We start from the raw sequence: 21,011 nt of genomic DNA, 5'->3' as shown, positions 1-21,011 counted from the left end.
CATCCATCCACCAGGGACATGGGGACCCGGTATGAGGAGAGTGATGTGTTGTGGCACTCAACACCTTTATCATCGCCAGTATCGTCACTTGAGCACCTAGATGACCAGGAGGAGAGCTACGATCCATTTGATGAATCTGAACCACCCACCCTCCACTGGTAGGACAGGAACAAACAATGGCTAATTCCAGGTAACTGATGGACACACTCTAGGAGAAGTTATATAATTATGTGTGATTTATTTCAATGTATCTTTCGGTGACCGACAGGATCATGTGCAGCAGTTAAACTGGAACAAGTAGCATGCCAGCCGTTGTTTGTGAATGATGTCAGCCAGCTGTCATCACAGCATCAGACATATTCACTCAAAGCATTCCATTCCCTGATCCTGAAATTTGCTCCGAAGCAAACAGGGTTTTCGTACCTGGGCATGTACACTAGGCAAGTATTATTGAGCGTGTCTGTGTGTGTGACCATGTTTTTTTTTCCTGTTTCTCTATTTCAGATTGCTGCTGGCTGCTCTTCATTATAACAGCAATGGCAACAGAGACATCACCAGAACTAAGGCTGGTGTGGACAGTTGCGCTATCCACAATTAAAAAAATGTGGATGGTCTGTACAGCCAGTCCAAGATAAACCGGCTTATGGTAAATGCTTTTTTTGGTTTAGTAAATATTCAGTTTATATATAACTGATTCTTAAATTATTTTGATTACAGAGTATGCCACAGAACTACTCAGCAGGCTGCAGGAGACCTACAACAAGAACCCTCTGCTACTGAGCTCCTCAGTAACTACAATCGACATATATACTGGACAATTCATTTCCATAGACTCCAATAACACATTTTTGTGCTAAAATGGGAGGTGGCCACCACCGCCATTTTGACCGTGTCACAGGTTCCGTCAAGCCCAGACAATTCCACAAAAGGGAAGAGAGGTGGAGTTTAGGGTGGGGCTGTAAGGCTGGGATCAACTGACGACACCCGGTCGAACTAGCTACAAGCTAACCTGAAGCTAACCCAAAGCTAACATGGAGGTGGGAGCTAAGCTAACGGAGGTACAGTAGCAACCTAGCTACAACCGGAGTTAACTGTGCACAACACCAGAGCTTCTGAGTCAGAGATACGCTGGGCTGACCGCTGGGTAAAACCGGGTGGAACACAGAGGTCTCCCGAAAGCTGCTGAAAGCCGGCAGCCCGCGCAACAGACAGAAGCCGCGATCAGACAGAGATGCGCCGAGCTGCGGGGAGGAGAGAAACGTGTGGAAAACATCGGCCTTCCGAGAGCTCCACAAGCCGATAGTCGGAACCCAGCTCCACCAACATGTTATATTTCAACCCATTTTCTAAAGTGCAGAATTATGTTAAATGCACTGGGTTTTATCCTATTACATTTAAATTTCATGGCTAACAGTACATGTTAAAATCTAAGCTCAGCTCGGCAGTGACCTAAAATACATAAATATAATTTTATTTACCGAAAAAAATGAAGTGGAGACTCCTTGGACGCTCTATTAGTGCAATTAATGCCACAGCAAGTCATTTTGTCCAACACTTGCACAAAAAATATCCAAAAAAGAATACAGTCCAGCCTTGGCCACTGGAAGCCTTTGTAGTGTCCAGCTTCATCTGGGAAGGCTGCTCTGATGGCGTTCACCAAACAAGATGGCAGAGGTTTGCGGATGTGTTGCCCAATGATGCCACGTGTCCATCAGATCATCTGTCTATAAGCAGCATAACGATATACAGTCTGCAAAATGAAGAAGTGGAATTGTCAGCAGTGTTAAAGATTTGTCTTTTATTGTTAGCAGGACATTTTAATGACTATTTTCAGTAGCATTTTGCCAAATATGGATGATGACAGTGATGCACTGTTGCTAAACTTAACACTTATGACATTAGTGGATCAATATCTTTGGTGTGTTCTTGCTATGTTGAAATTCTAATTCCATCTTTTAGTTCTTTTTAGAACACAGGTTTTATTTACCTGCAACGTCATTTCGTTTATGGCTGCAAAAAAGATGGAAGAGGATCATTATGTTCTTACTCATAGAACTGCAGATGTAGGGGTCCATCTTTGGTGTGTTCTTGCTGTGTTTAGTTTCAAATTCCATCTTTTTATGTTCTATTGTTCGTGTGTTGAGTTGGCGTCCGGTTTCTCCTATGTATGCTTTATTGCAGAGTTTGCATGGGATTTCGTAAATGACCACATTTAAGTCCAGCTGATATTTTGTCTTTTGGGTGCACTAGTCTGTTTCTAACTGTTGTGTATGGTTTTGTTGGTGTGTTTATGTTGTGTTTTTCATTGTTGCTCTTATTTTTTCTGTTATGCCTTTGATGTATGGTAGGGTTATCACTGGTTTTGGTTCTTGTCTTTCTGGGTTTCTGGTTCTTTGCTTTGGTTGTTTTTTTCATTCTGTTGTTTGTTGTTTTCCTTGGTTTATTGCCCATGTCGGGTATCCGCAGGTCTTTAAAGTGTGTTGTACGTGTTTGTCCTCTTGTTTACGGTCTCTTTCTTCTGTTATCATGTTTGCACTGTTATATAATGTTTTGATTACTGCATGTTGTGTATGGTGGGGTGTTCTGATGTCCATAATAAATATTGGTCTGTGTGTGTTGGTTTCCTGTATGTGTTTATGTTTAGGGTCCCGTCGGTCTGCCTGCTTATTTTCATGTCCATAAATGCTATGCTGCCTTCTGTTTCTGACTCATGTGAACTTTATGCTGCCTGTGTCGTCAATGCTGTTTAAGTGTTGTGTTAGTGTTTGTTGAGGGTCTGACCTCATGAGGAAATTACTATGCAGTGATTTTCCCCAAAATGACTGTGCTTAAATTGCTCTGAAAAGCAAATAATCACATCAGCGCCAAGAAACTTCATTTCCCATGATGCTTTGCACACGGAAGCATTGTGATGACGTCACCGCCTAGTACCAGAAACACGTTCTGCGCATGTGCGGGAAGCCGTGGAGCTTTTCCCGCGAACTAAGACCATAAATCTTCAGCAGAGACAAAGAAACCTCGTTCTTTTGCCCAGGATACCTGGCGGTTAGGACACGCTTGTCGAACGCTCCGACTTCTTTGAGCACGCGGAAGCTCTAAGAGCCAAGTTGAGCCCACGGGACCGCTGATCTGCTCGTTTCTGCTCCCCTCCAGCTGATGTTTGAGGACACAGAACCAGCGGAGAGAAACAACAACTCCATCCAGCTCTCAGAAACGCTGTAAGTTGTCAAACTCAGCCCAAAAGGAACTTCGTTTTCTTTGTGTCCAGCCGTGGAGAAACACTCGTGGAGCCAAACAACGGAGAAAGCATCAAACCGGCGGATGACGCTGAAAACTGCGGAGAAACACGGAGAACCGTCAAATCAAAAGGGGGAGGGACGCCTCGCTCTTTTGGTGATCAGAAAACTAATTTTTCTCTCATTCTCTTCTTCTCCCGTTTCCTCTATAGTCCAGAATAAGCAATAAAACCGCGCTATTGCTTAAAAAAAGTAGCTTCGTGTTTTCCTCTTTCGTTCCAAATTCGTCCTTCGGGTCATTTTGAAAGAATAAACTGCTTATTAATCATTGTTTGGTATCTTTAAATGTTCGGCCATGGCCAGGCTGATAAACTAAGGATATTAACTCGTGATTAATCTTTTGTGTTGTTGCATGATCCTTTGAAATGTTTTGAGTGATTTAAGGTTAAGTTACTACTGATTCTAAGTGCTTTGGAAGTTAAAGTGCAAGTTGCCACCCACACTTTAGCCAGACAAAGGAGTCAGCCATCTTGTATTCAAGACTCCATTTTGAATCCATACACACGCACACACACTACTCCTTTGTGAGAACAAAGGACCCCATTCATACATCCTACATACACACAAAACACCTTGAACATTATTTTGAATATACATCCTTTTATTATATCACATGGTTATTATTCATTTATGCCACTGTTTATTCATTTGACAAATTGTTAATTAAACGTTATAAAATTCAGATTTTCGTCTCCAGTAGCTTTGTTGTGTCGAAGAGAAGTCTCTGCTCCAAGGATTCTACGAACTTCAAGAAAGACTGATAAGAGTTTTGGATTCAATTTTTCCCCGGAAAAAGGGGAATGGTGCCCCGTATATCTAAGAATATCTTAATTAATTAATAAATCAGTAAATATTCCCATATTTACAGAATTTATTGAAGAATCCAAAAGTAAGTTAACGCTTACGAATTGTTCGCTCCTAATAACCCCAACATTTTAATTGGTGCAGCCCGCGTGAGGCTTGGATACACAGAGATTTCTATCCGGCACAAACAAACAAATAAATCCAAAGAGCTTGAATTAAAAATAATCCGTTGTTCAGCCTTGAACCAGCAACAGAGTGGTGCTGATTTCGCTGAGCAGGAAGCTGCATCGAACTCTCACCAGTAACTCAGTGCTTCTTTAAAGGTGCAACATGTAAATTAATTCTGGTTAACCTTTTAGGTTAAAATTCAGCTTTTCCTTAAAGGTGCAACGTGTAATTAATTCTGGCTAACCTTTTAGGTTAAAATTCAGTTTTTCCTTAAAGGTGCAACGTGTAATTAATTCTGGCTAACCTTTTAGGTTAAAATTCAGTTCCTCATTAAAGGTGCAGCGTGTAAGTAATTCTGACTAACCCTTTTAGGCTAAAATTAACTGCTAATTTAGCGACTTTAACTCACAGTGGCTATTGTAACTAACTGAAACCTTCACTCAAAGACTGATAACACCTTGTTTGCTAATATTCTGAAGGAATAACTAGCATATTTAACACTGCAAGTGTTGTAAGACGTTGCTACGGCAACGCACCAGCTTTTGCTAAAATACTGAAAGGAATAGTATTTTAAGCATCAGTCACGGCATTCCGTGCAATCTTAAAACGCTAAAACCTGTGCGCACAAAGGTTAATTTAGTGTTTTTCTGCTACAAAGCTAGCAGTTGCTGCCCAAAAGGTGCAGCTTGAGCTATCTGAAGAAGCTCTACTAGGCTATTTTTGGTTCGGTTGTTAAAATGGAGGGACAGAGTAGTGAACTGACCAACTCCCGGCAACCAGGTGGCGCTGCGGCCCACGACTATGAACCTGGCCTACTTTCTGGACAAATATTGTCCAAACTGGTCGCGGTTGCTCGAGAACCCGACTACCCTTCTAGGGATTTCACTGAAGAACAGCGTAGCGACGAGCTAGAAGCTGTAATTGATCAAATAGAAAACCCGGATGGTACAAAACCAATCCAGGTTCACTTAGCTAAGTTAGCCTTGATCCTCTATCAGAGAGAACTCCAACATGATCGAGAGATCATGAAGCTCCAGAGCATGCTAGCTGAAAGGCAGCAAAATGGAAGGCAGAAGGATGACGAGGAGGAAGCCAGCACCGATTCTGGGGAAGATGGGGAGAAGACCCCGCCCCCTTCTGCTGATGACAACAGACAGTGGGAAGGGGGGGAACACCGTGACTCTGAGGCTGAGCCAGAGTGCTCTCCCACACCGGTACGAAAGCAAGCCGGCAAAGCCAACCAGGGTCCGCCCAGGACGATCGCCAAAGACCAATTGGTTCCCTCCACCCAAGGTAGCGAGGGACCGCCGTCCCGCCGTAAAGGTAGGCTACCTCCTGATACGGCTCCATACGATAATCAACAGTATGTGGTGTGGGACTCTCTGGACGGACGCACGCCGCAGGGGAGAGATGAAGCTTATCTGTCCCAACCTTCGGCCCCGTTCCCTACACACACTATAGGGCATTCAGGACCATCTAGGGGCCGAGGGCAGTTCGCCCTCGAACCCCAGGTTGGACCACCACCCTCATCTTCACGGCCTTCTCAATCAGTGAGAAGTCGACCAGCTGAGCGGCACCTCTATTTAGACCGCTCCCCCAGTCCACGAAGGGTGCAAGGTGCCGATTGGGGTTATGCACCCCAAGCTGCACCTCCACCATCCACCCATCCTAGCTACTCCGGTATTCGGCATGCCGATAACCAGCTGCAGGACAAAGCATCATACGCCAGTCCGTACCCGGACAAAGCGTATTACGCAGATGCCCCAGTTGAAAGACGCAGGCTGCACTACGCAGACGTGCCCCGGGAGGAGGATCTCCCAGGACACCCACGTGACGTGCCAGCAGCCCGCCACAACATGCCGGACCCCGATTTGGGCCCCAGGAGTCAACATTGGGAGCCCAGAGCACACCAGCGATATCCAGCGCCCTCTGAGACAGACCGTGGGTCAGAGTCAGAGGATGACGCGCCGTACCGTGAGTCAGGGCTCCGTGTACGTCAAATTGAATCGCTAGCTAAAGACATAGAACGCTTTGATCCTAACACCAATGAATCCAACGTCGACGATTATCTCAGGGAGATAGAACGTTGTCTGCTTGATCTTCCAGCACCCTCTTCAAGGGAAAAGCTCAAGCTAATTTGGAAAACCACATCTAGAACGGTGCACGGTTTCATGGAAACTCTACCACCTGACATTCGTGATCGGTACTCCTCGCTCTGCCGAGCGTTGAGAGATGAATACGCCACGTATGCAGACTCTGCGTCAGCTACAATGGGGGCCTTCTCCATCAAACACGGGAGGAACGAACCCCCCAGAGAGTATTATCGCCGACTCAAAAGTGCTTATTTCCAAGGTCGAAACGGCCCTGGGCTCGAGGAAGACCCTGCCTTCAGATCCCTGTTCATTCACAACCTGCACGAGTGTGTTCGCTCCGAAGTCTCAATGTATTGTCGGATGAAAAAACTGACAACTCAGGAGATTAGGAGATACGCTCAACAGGCTTGGGAAGCCGGCGGAAAGCCCCAAAAGCCTGACGCACATCACCGCGTCATGCACCTAACTCCCGACACCGAGCCGCGTTTGGAGCTTGAAGGCACAGAAGCTCCACCCACTAAGCCAAAATCTGCTAAACCTAGACCTGCTAAACCGCGAGAGCAGTCCCAATCTCCTCAACAGGGGAAGGGGGGTGCTGATTGGCCACCTAGGTCTGGACAATCAGACAGGAAGTGGCCCAACCAAAACCAACGGCAGGCAGGTCGGAACAGTGGAAGGTTTAAGGAGCGCCGCCCACAGGTAGGTCCCGAACACAAGTCCGCAGGTGAGTACTTGACCAAAGCCGACCTCCAGGAGATGTTTCAGCAGTTCCTAGCTAAACAGAAGGAACAGCTGAGATCTGCAGATGAGACCCCTGAACCAAAGTCTGCTTCTAAGAAGCCAGACTCAGAGCCAACGTCCGCATGACTAGGCGTGGCTCAACCCCCCAGCGTGGCCAGGACTTACCTGATCAGTTGGGGAAACACTACTGGTAGACCACAGGAGTCTCCTGAAATCTACCCCCCAGAGAAACCAGATACTAAATTTCTGAAGTTCCTTGGTGACTTAACAAACCATGATCATGCTCGCCGTTTGTACTGTAGCACCAATCTAGGTGGATGCATACAAGTTGATGCTCTGCTGGATACCGGCTCAGAAATCACCCTGATGTGCTCCACATTGTTCCATCGCGTGTCTGACACCATGCGGTCGCTCGGGAAACCAGTCCAGGTTGAACCTTGTGACCTGAAAATCACCAGCTACACCCAGACCCGGGAGTGTATCACTCACCGGGCGTGGCTGGATATCACCTTCCAAGACATGACTCTGGTTCACCCGTTTTATGTCTGCCAGCTAGACACTGAACCACTTCTCATTGGTCAGGACCTGCTTGAACGTCTAGCTCCCCTCATCGACTGCCAGAAGGGTCAACTGTGGGCCCAGGTGGACACACCTAAGCCCTGGAACCCAGATAGCAGCCGACCATCCTCCATTCTTGAAGTCAGCATAAGTGAGCCGCAAAACCCTTGTTCCAAGGTCATGCCCCTTCCTACGGCTCCCACAGACGATGTCCGCCTGCAAAGGCACGAAACCGCTCCTGGAACTCCTCTCTGCACACATTCATCTTTTCTCTGCTCGCTGAAGAACGTCAGCCTGCAGCCATATGCACCACACATAGTTGGTGGTCTTACCATCAACTGCACCCACATCTCAGATGCTCGCCTTGCTCTTTGGTCGGAAAAGTCAGCCATCAGCCAGCAGATGTTTGAACACCTGCGTCAGAAGGACCCCCTTCTGGTCAGTGTGACACGTAGCCATCGGCTCTTGTCACCTACTTGGCCGCAGAGGCTTCTGAAAGCGCCAGAGGTCTGCTCTCTGACTATCCAGCTTGGAGCAAGACAGCTCACACATACATTCAGCATCATACCACAGCTTGATCCACCTGCACTCATCGGAGCAGATCTGCTGGTTCGACTCGGTGCCCAGCTGGACACTTGCAATCAAGTCCTTTGGGCCCGGGCCACACCATCCTCTGAGCCTGGCTCAGAAGGCCCTGAACACTTGCTGTCCGGTCAGACCATTCCACAGGCCTGCCGTGCAGTGGTTGAGGCCAGCACGGTTCTGCCCCCACAGGTCAAAGGAGTGCCCGTTCGTCTGACTCTGATGAAGCATCAGAAGCTGCCAGGCACACAGGCCTTCTTCCAGCCATCACCACACTTCTTGGAGCTCAACTTAGCCGTCTGTGGCACGCCACTCTTGGAGCTGAACAATCGTTCTGCGTACTTGTTGGTCGAAAATCCGACCCAGAGTCCTATCCACCTGCCGGCAGGAAAGCCCTTGGGCATGCTGATAGATAGCTCATTCCATGACTTCGAACTTTCAGTCCCCGTGATCGGACAACTTCCGTTGTTCTTGAACGACAGACAGGTTGGTGCAGACACATTCAGTACTTTCCCTTCACAAATGATTACCATCAAGCGGCATGAAGCCCTTCCTGAGGAACCCATTTGCAGTGCAACCTTAGATACTGACGGCGGTCAGTGTCTAACGGTTTTTGCAATAAATACTCAACCCTCTGAGTCACCGGTTGAAAGCCCGGAACACCAGAGACCCTCCTCCTCTGAACCTTATGACGGCTTCGAGGCCGAAGTCAGCCAGCAGCTTGACAAAGCGGATGCGCTGGAGTCAGAGGAGCAGAGAGCAGCGCTTAGAAGCCTGTTCTATGAGTTTCAGTCCATCTTATCCAGGGACTCCCTGGACTGTGGACTCACAAACCTGCATACGGTTCGCATTCCAACGAACCCGAATGCCCCTCCTACTTTTGTACGTCAGTACAAGATTCCCCTCGCTGCTTATGAGTCGATCCAGGAGATCCTCGATCAGCTGAAGGAGAAAAACATCATCAGAGAGTGTAACTCCACTTACAACTCTCCCATCTGGCCGGTTCTGAAACCGACTGGGAAATGGCGTCTCACCATAGACTATCGCGCACTGAACAAACAAGTACCTCTCTCCAGGTGGCCTATGATCCATTTAGATCAGGAGCTAGCCAGAGTCAGAGATGCTCGTTTCTTCTCTACGGTTGACGTAGCCAACGGCTTCTGGACCATGAAGGTTGAGCCGGCGGACCAGTATAAACTGGCTTTCTCCTTTGGAAATCGCCAATATACTTGGAACCGCTGCCCCTTTGGCTACTCTAACTCACCTGCCGAGTTCAACATCTTCCTCCACAAAGCCATGTCAGATGCTGCTTCCAGAGGGAACCTCATATATGTCGATGACATCTTGATGAGGAGTCGAACCTTCGAGGAGCACCTGGCCGAACTCCGTCACGTGCTGCAACAGCTCGCTGACGCCGGAGCTAAATTGGCGATTCTCAAGGGACAGTGGTGTCGAACCAAAGTGGAGTATGTTGGACTGCTGGTTGGCCCTAATGGAGTCGAGCCCCAAGCGGGACGCATTAGAGCCATTCAGGACATCAAAGCCCCAGCTAATCTGACCGAACTCAGGAGCTTCCTCGGAGTCTGCAACTACTCCAGGCAGTTCATTGAGGAGTACGCTGAAATAGCGAGGCCCCTCACTGAGCTGCTTCAGAACGACACACCTTTCGTGTGGTACAGACCCCAAGAACTCTCCTTCCAGTTCCTAAAACAGAAGTTGGCGTCCGCACCCTGTCTGGCTTACCCAGACAAGGATAAAGAGTTCTACATAGAGGCTACTTTCTCCTCTCACTGCCTGAGCGCTGCTTTGAAGCAGAAACACGATCAGGACATGAGAGTTGTGGCATACGCCAGCAAGCCTCTGAGCAAGGTGGAACTCCAATTCTCAGACTGCGAGAGAGCTCTCCTCTCTACAGTCTGGGCCGTCGAACACTTTCGTAGTTACATCGGTGGACAGAAAGTGATCATTGAAACGTGTCATCAGCCCGTCACCTTCCTAAACAGCCAGCGACTTCGCGAAGGAAGAGTGTCAAACAGCCGCATTGCGACGTGGATGATGGTGCTCCAAGGATACAACATTGAGGTCAAGTATGGTCAGAACACCAAGCTAGCGCTAGGACAAGGGCTAGCAGGCTGCCAGCACTGTGACTCTGACTCCGTCATGGGCCCCCTGGACACACCTGCCGCAGTCTACCCAACCGCATCCAATCATCGCTACTTTGATGAGAATGTTTGCCAAGGGCTTCCGAAAGTTTACACTGATGGATGCTCCTACCTTCACGAAGGCCAGCTCCGTGCTGGGGTTGGAGTCGTTTGGGTGGACTGTGACACTAAGCAACCAAATCACTACCGGTTGGGCCAAAAGTCTAGTCAGTACGCCGAAATTGCTGCAGTGTTGATAACCCTCCAGCAGGCGGCAGCCTTGGACATCACTCAAATCGTCCTTTGCTCAGATTCAAACTACGCTAGACACAGCTTCATTTCTCACTTCCCCATGTGGAAGGAGAACCACATGAAAAACGCCAGGAACAGAGACGTGAAACACTCGGAGTTATTCCTAGCGTGTGATCTGCTCACCACTGAGAAAGGCATAATGGTCTACTGGAAAAAGGTCAAAGGTCACTCCAGGACCCTAGGTCCAGAGAAAGATGGTAATGACGAAGCTGACCGCCTTGCTAAGCTCGGTGCTGACCAGGGAACCTGCTGGGAATTCAAAGACGAGTGGCTTCCACCCAAGGCCGTTCACAAGGTCTGCGCGATTACTCGTCGCCATGCTAAACAGGCAGATGAACCTCGGACCGTTGAGGTACCCGTGTTTCTAGGCAGACAACCACAGGACGCGGACTTAGTCACCATGCAGGAACAAGATCCTGACCTGAAGCTCATCCGCGAGCTTCTCCAAAAGGGCCCGATGTCTAAACAACCATCACCACCTATTGGTGCAAGCCAAGATTTGGTAAACCTGCATCGTCAACTCACGCACCTGAAACTACAAAACGATTTGTTAGTTTACATGCGTGACGATCACAGCCCGCCGCGCTGGGTTGTTCCACTCGACCACAGAGGAGTGATGCTTGCCTACGCCCACGACACTCCGGTTGGAGGTCACCGCGGAGCAAAAGCTACCCTCGCGTCACTGACAGAAGTAGCATATTGGCCGTCGATGTCCAAGGACGTACACAGCTATGTCCAAGGCTGCCTCATCTGTGCCCAGTTTCAACCCTCCCAGCCGCTTGCTAGAGCACCACTGCAACGCAGGGGAATAACCTTCCCTTGGTCCCACCTGCAGATCGACTGGGTTGGACCGGTTCCCAAATCGGCAAGAGGAAACAAATATATGCTAACTGTAACTTGCAGTTTCACAAAGTGGGTTGAGTGCCTTCCAGCGCCAAACGATACAGCCGTCACAACCGCTGTACTGCTGATTAACCACGTTTTCAGTCGATGGGGACTTCCACTCTGCATTGACTCTGACCGAGGAACTCATTTCACATCCAGTGTAATGACGTCCCTGTTTGAACTTCTGGGAGTGGAAGTGAGATTCCACCTTCCCTATCACCCACAGTCATCCGGACAGGTCGAACGGATGAACCGCACGGTCGTCTCTATGCTCAAAAAGTACGTCTGCTCCACTGGGAAGGACTGGGACGTCAAGCTCCCTCTGGTCCTGATGGCCATACGGTCCACTCCACAGCGATCCACTGGGGTTACGCCCTTTGAGATGATGACCGGCAGACTGATGACTCTACCACTGCACCTCCTGTATCACCCAGAGGATGTCAGTGTTGCCACTGCCTATACCGCTCATCAGTATGTGGCAGACTTGAAAACACACCTCAGAGCTACGTTCGCGCACGCTCAGAAGAAACTGGAGACCAACGTAGAAGGCGCTAAAGCCTACTACGACCAAAAGACAACCAGCCGCAAATACGAGGTGGGTGACAAAGTATTCTACTTTCGGTTCGCCCAACCGGCACGCAAACCTAAGAAGTTCCTGCCCTGCTGGTCAGGACCATTTGAGATCGTGGCAAAACTCTCTCCAGTTGCATACAGGTTACGCATCACCAAAGCGAGACAGGAGCCTGTCTACAAATGGGTACATGCAAACCAAATCAAACCCTACGTCAAACCATCCCCGCGGGTACAGAGACCAGACTCCCCGCAGGAGGTAGACGTAGTCTCGACATAGTTCTATGCATGGAAATGGAAAGGGGGGGAAAGTGCACGTTTAACCCACTAACATGTACTAACCGACAAAGAACCAGGCCCCCCCCCCCGCCGTCACTTTCACTAACCAAGAGAAACTCCTTCCTAGACCGCTAACAGGATGTACCTACTAAAACCTTACAGAGTACTCTGGTACTTATACTAGGCTCTGATTAATGAATCTCTACGTGCAATCAAGACTTTGTCTGAAACCATACATCAGGATATTGTGTACACACGAGTGGTGAGAGATTTGATGCAGGACCTGCTCAGGGAAGTAAGTTCCACGCTGGACAGCTTGGTTGAAAGTCGTATTTCCCCGTACTTGGTACCACTGGACCTGCTCAAAGTTAGCTTGACAGCTGCTACCCCTCTACTGTGCACCTTTCACAAATCCACCTAGCGTACAGCCTAGGTAGTGCAATTCCCATTCACGTTGATGCAGAAAATTAGAACTCGGTTTCCTGTTACATGTTCCCATAATTGTGACACCTCACATCTATAGGTTTAAGTCGATGCTGAACATTGGTATTTGAAAGGACGGTAGGCATTTCCACTTTGAACTAGAAACCTGACACTCCATCACCTCAACCTCGAACAGCATGACTCAGAGATTGAGATCATGGACGCTTTCCAGGGTTATAACTTTGCCTTCGATTTAGAAATTGACCAACAATTACTGATTGAAGGAACCAAATTTGCTAAGTTCACACAAAACCCGCGTGAACTTACTTTGACGCCCAAGACGCTACATTGACACAGATTATACGACTTTAATCTGCACATTGGTCGCCCTGGGGATGGAATGGCTCATCACGGCCGTGATAGCTTATTCCGCCTACAGGCGTGTTAAGAAACTCCAAGATAAGATGCACTTGCTCACCTACGGTGTGCCTCGTGACCGCGTTCGGGGAGACTCCAAGCGTGAATGTACCACTCCTGTCTAAAGGGGGTGAGCAACATTTTCTTTGTTATTTTGTAACCCTAAGAGTAGTTCTCACTTTAGTCTACCTCACATTTTTATCTGAGTGTTGCATTATGTCACATTCTTTATAAGCTACACACTGAATGTATGACCTAAGAATGTATTTTATGAGACCTCAAGGTTGCTATGAATTTTCTTGGATGTTATATGTTACATGTTTTTTTTTTTTGGGTTTTCTGTATTTTTGTTTCTTACTTGGTCACATATTGACTAGTGGTTATGTGCCGGCCCAGCTCAGTCTGTCAATGACTCTGTCTGACGCACCAGCACATTGTAGTACCTCTTAGTTTTATGGTCCTTGTTTTAGCCCAAAGACTGTCCTGATCCACCCTTTGGACCAAAAAAGGGGGGAATTTTGGGACCACATAGGTCAATGCGCGTTTGCGAACTATGGACCTCGTACATCACCGCGTGCTCCATAAACTGAACTGTATGGCCGGCGGTGAGATGCCTTTGTGTCCACTCGTGGAGTTAACCGCCCACCGACCTTCCTCCTTCTACACTACCTCTCGCATGGACGACATCATCATTGCGTACCACCTGCGTGAGTGGCTTCTTCTCGTTATGCGCGTTGGGGACTATCCCGTTTCCTATCCTCTTTGTGCCTGACCAGGATCAAAGACCAAAGGCGCCAGGATCCAAGACAAAGACCAAAGACTAAGGCGTCCAAGGAGACCAACGTCCTAAGGGACAAACCCACCTGTGCTTCCGACAATCAAGTCGACCTACGTTCATGAGGAACAAACCCATCTGTGCTTCCGACGATCGAGCTTTGGGCGCGATCCCCGAAACCAAAAGGGGGAATGTTGAGGGTCTGACCTCATGAGGAAATTACTATGCAGTGATTTTCCCCAAAATGACTGTGCTTAAATTGCTCTGAAAAGCAAATAATCACATCAGCGCCAAGAAACTTCATTTCCCATGATGCTTTGCACACGGAAGCATTGTGATGACGTCACCGCCTAGTACCAGAAACACGTTCTGCGCATGTGCGGGAAGCCGTGGAGCTTTTCCCGCGAACTAAGACCATAAATCTTCAGCAGAGACAAAGAAACCTCGTTCTTTTGCCCAGGATACCTGGCGGTTAGGACACGCTTGTCGAACGCTCCGACTTCTTTGAGCACGCGGAAGCTCTAAGAGCCAAGTTGAGCCCACGGGACCGCTGATCTGCTCGTTTCTGCTCCCCTCCAGCTGATGTTTGAGGACACAGAACCAGCGGAGAGAAACAACAACTCCATCCAGCTCTCAGAAACGCTGTAAGTTGTCAAACTCAGCCCAAAAGGAACTTCGTTTTCTTTGTGTCCAGCCGTGGAGAAACACTCGTGGAGCCAAACAACGGAGAAAGCATCAAACCGGCGGATGACGCTGAAAACTGCGGAGAAACACGGAGAACCGTCAAATCAAAAGGGGGAGGGACGCCTCGCTCTTTTGGTGATCAGAAAACTAATTTTTCTCTCATTCTCTTCTTCTCCCGTTTCCTCTATAGTCCAGAATAAGCAATAAAACCGCGCTATTGCTTAAAAAAAGTAGCTTCGTGTTTTCCTCTTTCGTTCCAAATTCGTCCTTCGGGTCATTTTGAAAGAATAAACTGCTTATTAATCATTGTTTGGTATCTTTAAATGTTCGGCCATGGCCAGGCTGATAAACTAAGGATATTAACTCGTGATTAATCTTTTGTGTTGTTGCATGATCCTTTGAAATGTTTTGAGTGATTTAAGGTTAAGTTACTACTGATTCTAAGTGCTTTGGAAGTTAAAGTGCAAGTTGCCACCCACACTTTAGCCAGACAAAGGAGTCAGCCATCTTGTATTCAAGACTCCATTTTGAATCCATACACACGCACACACACTACTCCTTTGTGAGAACAAAGGACCCCATTCATACATCCTACATACACACAAAACACCTTGAACATTATTTTGAATATACATCCTTTTATTATATCACATGGTTATTATTCATTTATGCCACTGTTTATTCATTTGACAAATTGTTAATTAAACGTTATAAAATTCAGATTTTCGTCTCCAGTAGCTTTGTTGTGTCGAAGAGAAGTCTCTGCTCCAAGGATTCTACGAACTTCAAGAAAGACTGATAAGAGTTTTGGATTCAATTTTTCCCCGGAAAAAGGGGAATGGTGCCCCGTATATCTAAGAATATCTTAATTAATTAATAAATCAGTAAATATTCCCATATTTACAGAATTTATTGAAGAATCCAAAAGTAAGTTAACGCTTACGAATTGTTCGCTCCTAATAACCCCAACATGTTTCTGTTTGTCCTTTTGGTATGCTTTCCAGTATGTCGTCTACTTAGCGTTTCCATAAGTTTATTTATGGAAAATGAAGGAAGTGACGCCGCCATCGGTGTCAGCCTGATGATGTTTGCAGCCGCAAATGAAACGTTGCAGGTAAATAAACCTTTTCTGTGTTTTAAAAAGAACTGAACGAATTAGGGGTCCAGTTTGATAAGCTAGCATCAACACAAAAGGATTCAAGCAGCAGCCCTCAAATCCAGGATGGCCCGTTACACAGAGGAGGTGTGGTACTGGTGGGTCCAGAATCAACAAGAGCTCCTTGAATGGTTCCAGTTCCTGACAAAAAATGCTGTGAATAATGCTGTCCATTGGCCCACACTGGCCACACCGACACCTAATATGCAGAAAAAAAAAGCTAATGAAATAAGAGAATGATCATGACTGAATCTTGACAGAAAACTTTATCCCACAGGGCATTACGTTATGGCCAATTACTGTCATTCATAAAGCACAATAAGTTACTCATAGTTAAAATATCAAATTAATTAAGTAAAGCTACAATAGGTCACAGTTTTATGGTGGAGACTTTTTGGGACATTAGATCTGCAACGTTTCATTTGTACAACCAGAATCCCAAACAATAGGAATAGGTTTGTGGAGGAATTATGAATAATGTCATCAGCCTAGAATCTTTTTTGCTGAATCACAAGGATATTTTCTCATGAATGGCTTACCAGGCTAGGCTAATGTAATAACAGCTAATGAAACAAAGCTAATTTAACAAAGGGGTGCTAAGGCTATGAAGAACTTTGACCCAAACTTTACCCAAACTTAACCATTTTTAATTTGACTTCAGTATTTCTTTAAGTTATGTGGCTAGGTATTTGATGTAATCTGTCAGAGGGCATTTTCTGTCGAAATATCTTTAAAAATAAAACGTGCCGTTACCAGTTAGCATTTCCAAGTCTGTGTGCATTTTGAAGTTCCCACGTTTCTGTAGCTCTTCTTTCACCATTTAAATTAACTCTGTTTTGCCTGTTCTCATTCCCTCTTGCTGCTGGTTCAAAACTGTAAGGCTGTGCACCTTCAGTATTATAAATAACTGCAAATTTGTGTTCAAATTCTGACGCCTCGTCCTGCTGCTGTGAATCCATTGCTTAGTAGAGTCGGAAATGTTTTCCTCCGTGTGCATCACTTCCGGTTTCCAGCTAGAGGCGCCGTTTTAAACCGGATTAGCGAGGTAATCAGAGTTGGATAGTTAATAACTTGTTTTATTTTCAAATATCTTCCTTTCATTAAATGGAAATATAAAGTTTAGGCATATTACTATTTAAGTACATCAACATGTGTTTAAAATGAAAGATGTCCTTGAAACATCCATCGTTCATGTTTTGAAAATTTTAAATCCATATTTTTAATAGGTTTCTGTAGAAAGGTTGTTTAAAACGAATGCCATACCTATTTGCTCTTAGGCCAACCTCAGTTTTGAGAAACACAGATTAGTCCTGACCAGACCAATATCTAGTCCTAGCCGGACCCGTCTATGTTTTTTTAAACTTTAAGCAACTTTGTTATAAAAAAAAAAAAAAATATATATATATATATATATATATATATATATATATATATATATATATATATATATATATATATATATATATATATATATATCTGTTCATGCAGGTAAAATAGAATAGACTTTGATAATGCCACAGTGGGGAAATCCACTTGTTACAGCAGCTCATAGAGAAAAGGACGAAGATAAATAATAAATAATAACAAGATTACTCGTAAACACGCAAAGGCAATAAGCTATTATTGAAAACTTCAACCACTGAAAACAACAACAACAAAAAAAAAATGTGTTTCCATGCAGCATAAAGGACACAGACATACTAATGTATATCTGGAATTGTACAAGTATGGAACACATACTGAACTTTGCAATGGACTGGTGATATTGTGTGACAGCACAATGCCATTGCCAGTTAAACTGAAGAGGTATGCTTTTTTTATAACTCTTTAAAGCACCATCATATATTTTATGATGCTGTTATCCCATCAGTGTGCAATCCCAGGAGGAACTTTATAAGCTTAACCAAGCATTGTACAACTAACTAGCTCAGAAGGTAATATTTAGGTCCCTCCTAAATCAATCTAAAAATGACCTGCAATAGGTGCAATCCACCTAGTCAGCTGTGTTATTTTACTACTATTATAGATGTTTTCAGGCTGTAAAACTCCTCACTGCACACTTCAAACACTTTTCTCAGGCAGGCATTAACTTTTTTACACATTTCTCTCAATTAAACACCCTTAAAGTTTGCGTGGACTTTTAAAGGAAATAAGTAAGTACATTTTATTTATATAGCACTCATCAAACAGAAAATCTCAAACTGCTTCACATAGATCAAAACCAAACAAATAACATCATAAATTTATAAAATACCATAAAACAAATGAAAGGAGATTACAAATTTGAGTTAAAAATAAGATAAAATTAGTCCAGTATTATAGAATGAACCCAAAACCTGTTTCAGGATCACACATTTGTTTAAGAAATAAAAATATCGATGTTTTCCTATAAATTATAATGAAGATAGACTTTAGAACTCACAAATTAAAATTTAACGACCAACCAATGAGGTCGGACACATAAATGATTAATAATAACTCACGAATATGTGACAGTTCCTCCGAACGCGTCTTCAGCTTTGCGTTCTTTCACTGTAGCGTATTTTTCTACTGAATGCCCACAGCCAATCAGGATGCAGAACACAATGTGCTTCAAAAATAAAAAAAGCCTGCAAGCTTGCACAAAAATAATTAGTAAAACAGCGAGGCTGTGAAAGGTGCCAGAGACCGCTGTATTTAACATCAGAACTCCTAAGGCAGTCATTTTGACTGGTTTCATGTTTTTAAATGTAGTAACTTTCGTTTCACAGATCTAGAACTGTCCTCACTTCCTGACTTTTCCTGATCGTCTTTTCCTAAATGTCCGTTATATCCATGTCATGTCATTTCATTTTATTTCATTTATTTATTTTGTGACACGACATCCCCCCTCTCAACAGCAAACACTATTTTAACCCTAACTACTTTTATGTCCACCAGTCCGGTCACTTCAAACAGATATTATACCATTACCTTACACATGTCCAGAAAGGGGGTAAGGAGAAGTATAAACTTATCCAGCCCTACCCCATGTCATCATGTCAATAAAATAAAATGTCAAAAAAGAAACATTTTTATCTTTATCTCCCACAACAGTCAGTCAGATGGCTCTACTATTTCCATGGGGCAACCACATCGGCGCCCAACAACCACCTTTCTAGCTCACACGGTCATTACCCGATGGGACTGCTTCCAAAATGGCTTTTGAATAATTTCGTTAACTTATAGCAACCTAGAACTATTTTACTCTGTTACCAGCCTTGAATTTAGATGGCCAGATTACTAGCCGTCAAAATGATTGCCACTGGGTGTTCTAGTAATAATCCTATGTAAACAGCGTTTGTTTTGTTTTTTTCAATGATGGCAGTATTCAAATTTGGAGCTGGTCCAAAGGCTCACCCTTCTGGCCAGAAATAATCCGTCTTTCACCAAAATGAGTCTGCAAAACAGATTTCCACTGAAGGTCAATGCCCCGTTACAATGCTTGAGAGCAAACATAAGCACACATGTTGCAGCTTATTTTCTATTACTGAGTGAAAAACAATAAAGTTTGAATACAATCCTGAAGAAAAATGGGGGAGTAATTGGGTAACCAAATTTTGCATCAGCTGGAAAGCGTTCTGATTCTGCTGCATCATTAGAACTGTCATTTATTTTGTTGCTATCAGCACCATGACGTGCACAGTGGCCATGACACTAAGGATATAAAACACGCCTGACACCTGCAACAGATTCAAAAACCCACATTAGATCACATGTAACTCCTCTGTCAGCTTAACATCCAAGAGCCTTTTGTAAACACCAGCAGCATCTTTTATTCCTCTCGTCTTTTTGTGAATAATGCTAAGTATATTACTCACTGACAACAAAGCCTCCCCTTTCAATTTATGTTCCAGGAACCTCACATCATGAGAGACAATTTGTATCTTTCTGTGCAGGCGCTCATGAGTTCAGAAGCAAGCGGGAGGCATCTGTAGGCATTTGATATGCTTGGATTAAGTAGGTGAGACAATAGAGGCCTCCGGAGTGATGTGTGATTTTCTTTTTCCTTTTGGAGGCCCCTGGAGTAATGTTATGAAATTTTCCTCTTTTTTTTTGTCTTCATGGAAACCACTCGCGGCAAAGCCCACCTACAGCTTGATGTGTGAACACGCCTCTTTTTCTAATCCGTGCAATTCGTTTGGGAAAAGGAACTAACACAGATGACTTTTGACAAACCAAGAAATCAAACCGCAGCTGTCACAGCTTTTCACAAAGAAAAGAGAGAGAGGAAAGAAAAAGAATAGGGAACGGCCTACACATTTACACACTCAGACACACACAACCACCAGCCAAGCCACTCCTGGAAGCGCGGAACAACTTTTATTGACGCTTTCTTCAGAAAAGTAGGTTTTGTACCGCAAGAGGGGGAGCAAAGAGAAAGAAAAGATGGACGAAGAGGGGGTTGAGTGCAGACGGACATGACATACATGGGGAGGGGAGGCAGCTGAAAGGATTAATTAGTGAATTAGCTCACGTTTCCGAGGGTTCACTTTGCTGATTTGGTGAAGAGAACTTCTATCCTTCCCTTTGCTCTCCTTCCTGCATCCATCCCACCCTCCGCTCGTGTTTGTCTGTCTCAATAGGTTAGTAGCATTGGTGAAAGTCTTGGCAGTCACCGTGGGTGTCACTTCACGGGTTCACTAAGGCCACTGCTGCTCTCTTTCCTGGGCTTTGAGTTTGGAGACACGATGAAATCTCTGTGTGGTTCATTTGGAACAATGGCTGTCCAACAAAGAGAAAAAGTAGTCTTGCTTGGGGGAGGCAGCTTGTGAAAAGCTGTGTTGTTCTGTGGGCTGAAGCTGTCTGAATAGATTTGTTAAAGTCCCTTTAGTTGGACTCTGCTAAGCAGAGATGAGGCCTGAGACGTAGGCTAAGATGAATCCCAAACAAACGTGGGACACCACCTCTTTGTGAGTATCCAGGCTTACTTCACCACCGTCACACCGTAAACTTCCATGCCTTTTCTGTTTTCTTCATTTCTAACGATGGAGATGGGTGACCAACATGTCCTCCATGTCTTCTTCTTCCTCTCTGTTAGCTCCGTCCTCCTCTGCTTCTTCCTTTTCTTCTATTGCTGCCATGCAAAGATAATCAGGTTTATGTAAA

The sequence above is a fragment of the Nothobranchius furzeri genome, chromosome 5 (assembly GCF_043380555.1).
Source record: "Nothobranchius furzeri strain GRZ-AD chromosome 5, NfurGRZ-RIMD1, whole genome shotgun sequence".
NCBI classification, from domain to species: Eukaryota; Metazoa; Chordata; class Actinopteri; order Cyprinodontiformes; family Nothobranchiidae; genus Nothobranchius; species Nothobranchius furzeri.
This window is presented reverse-complemented; position numbering follows the sequence as displayed.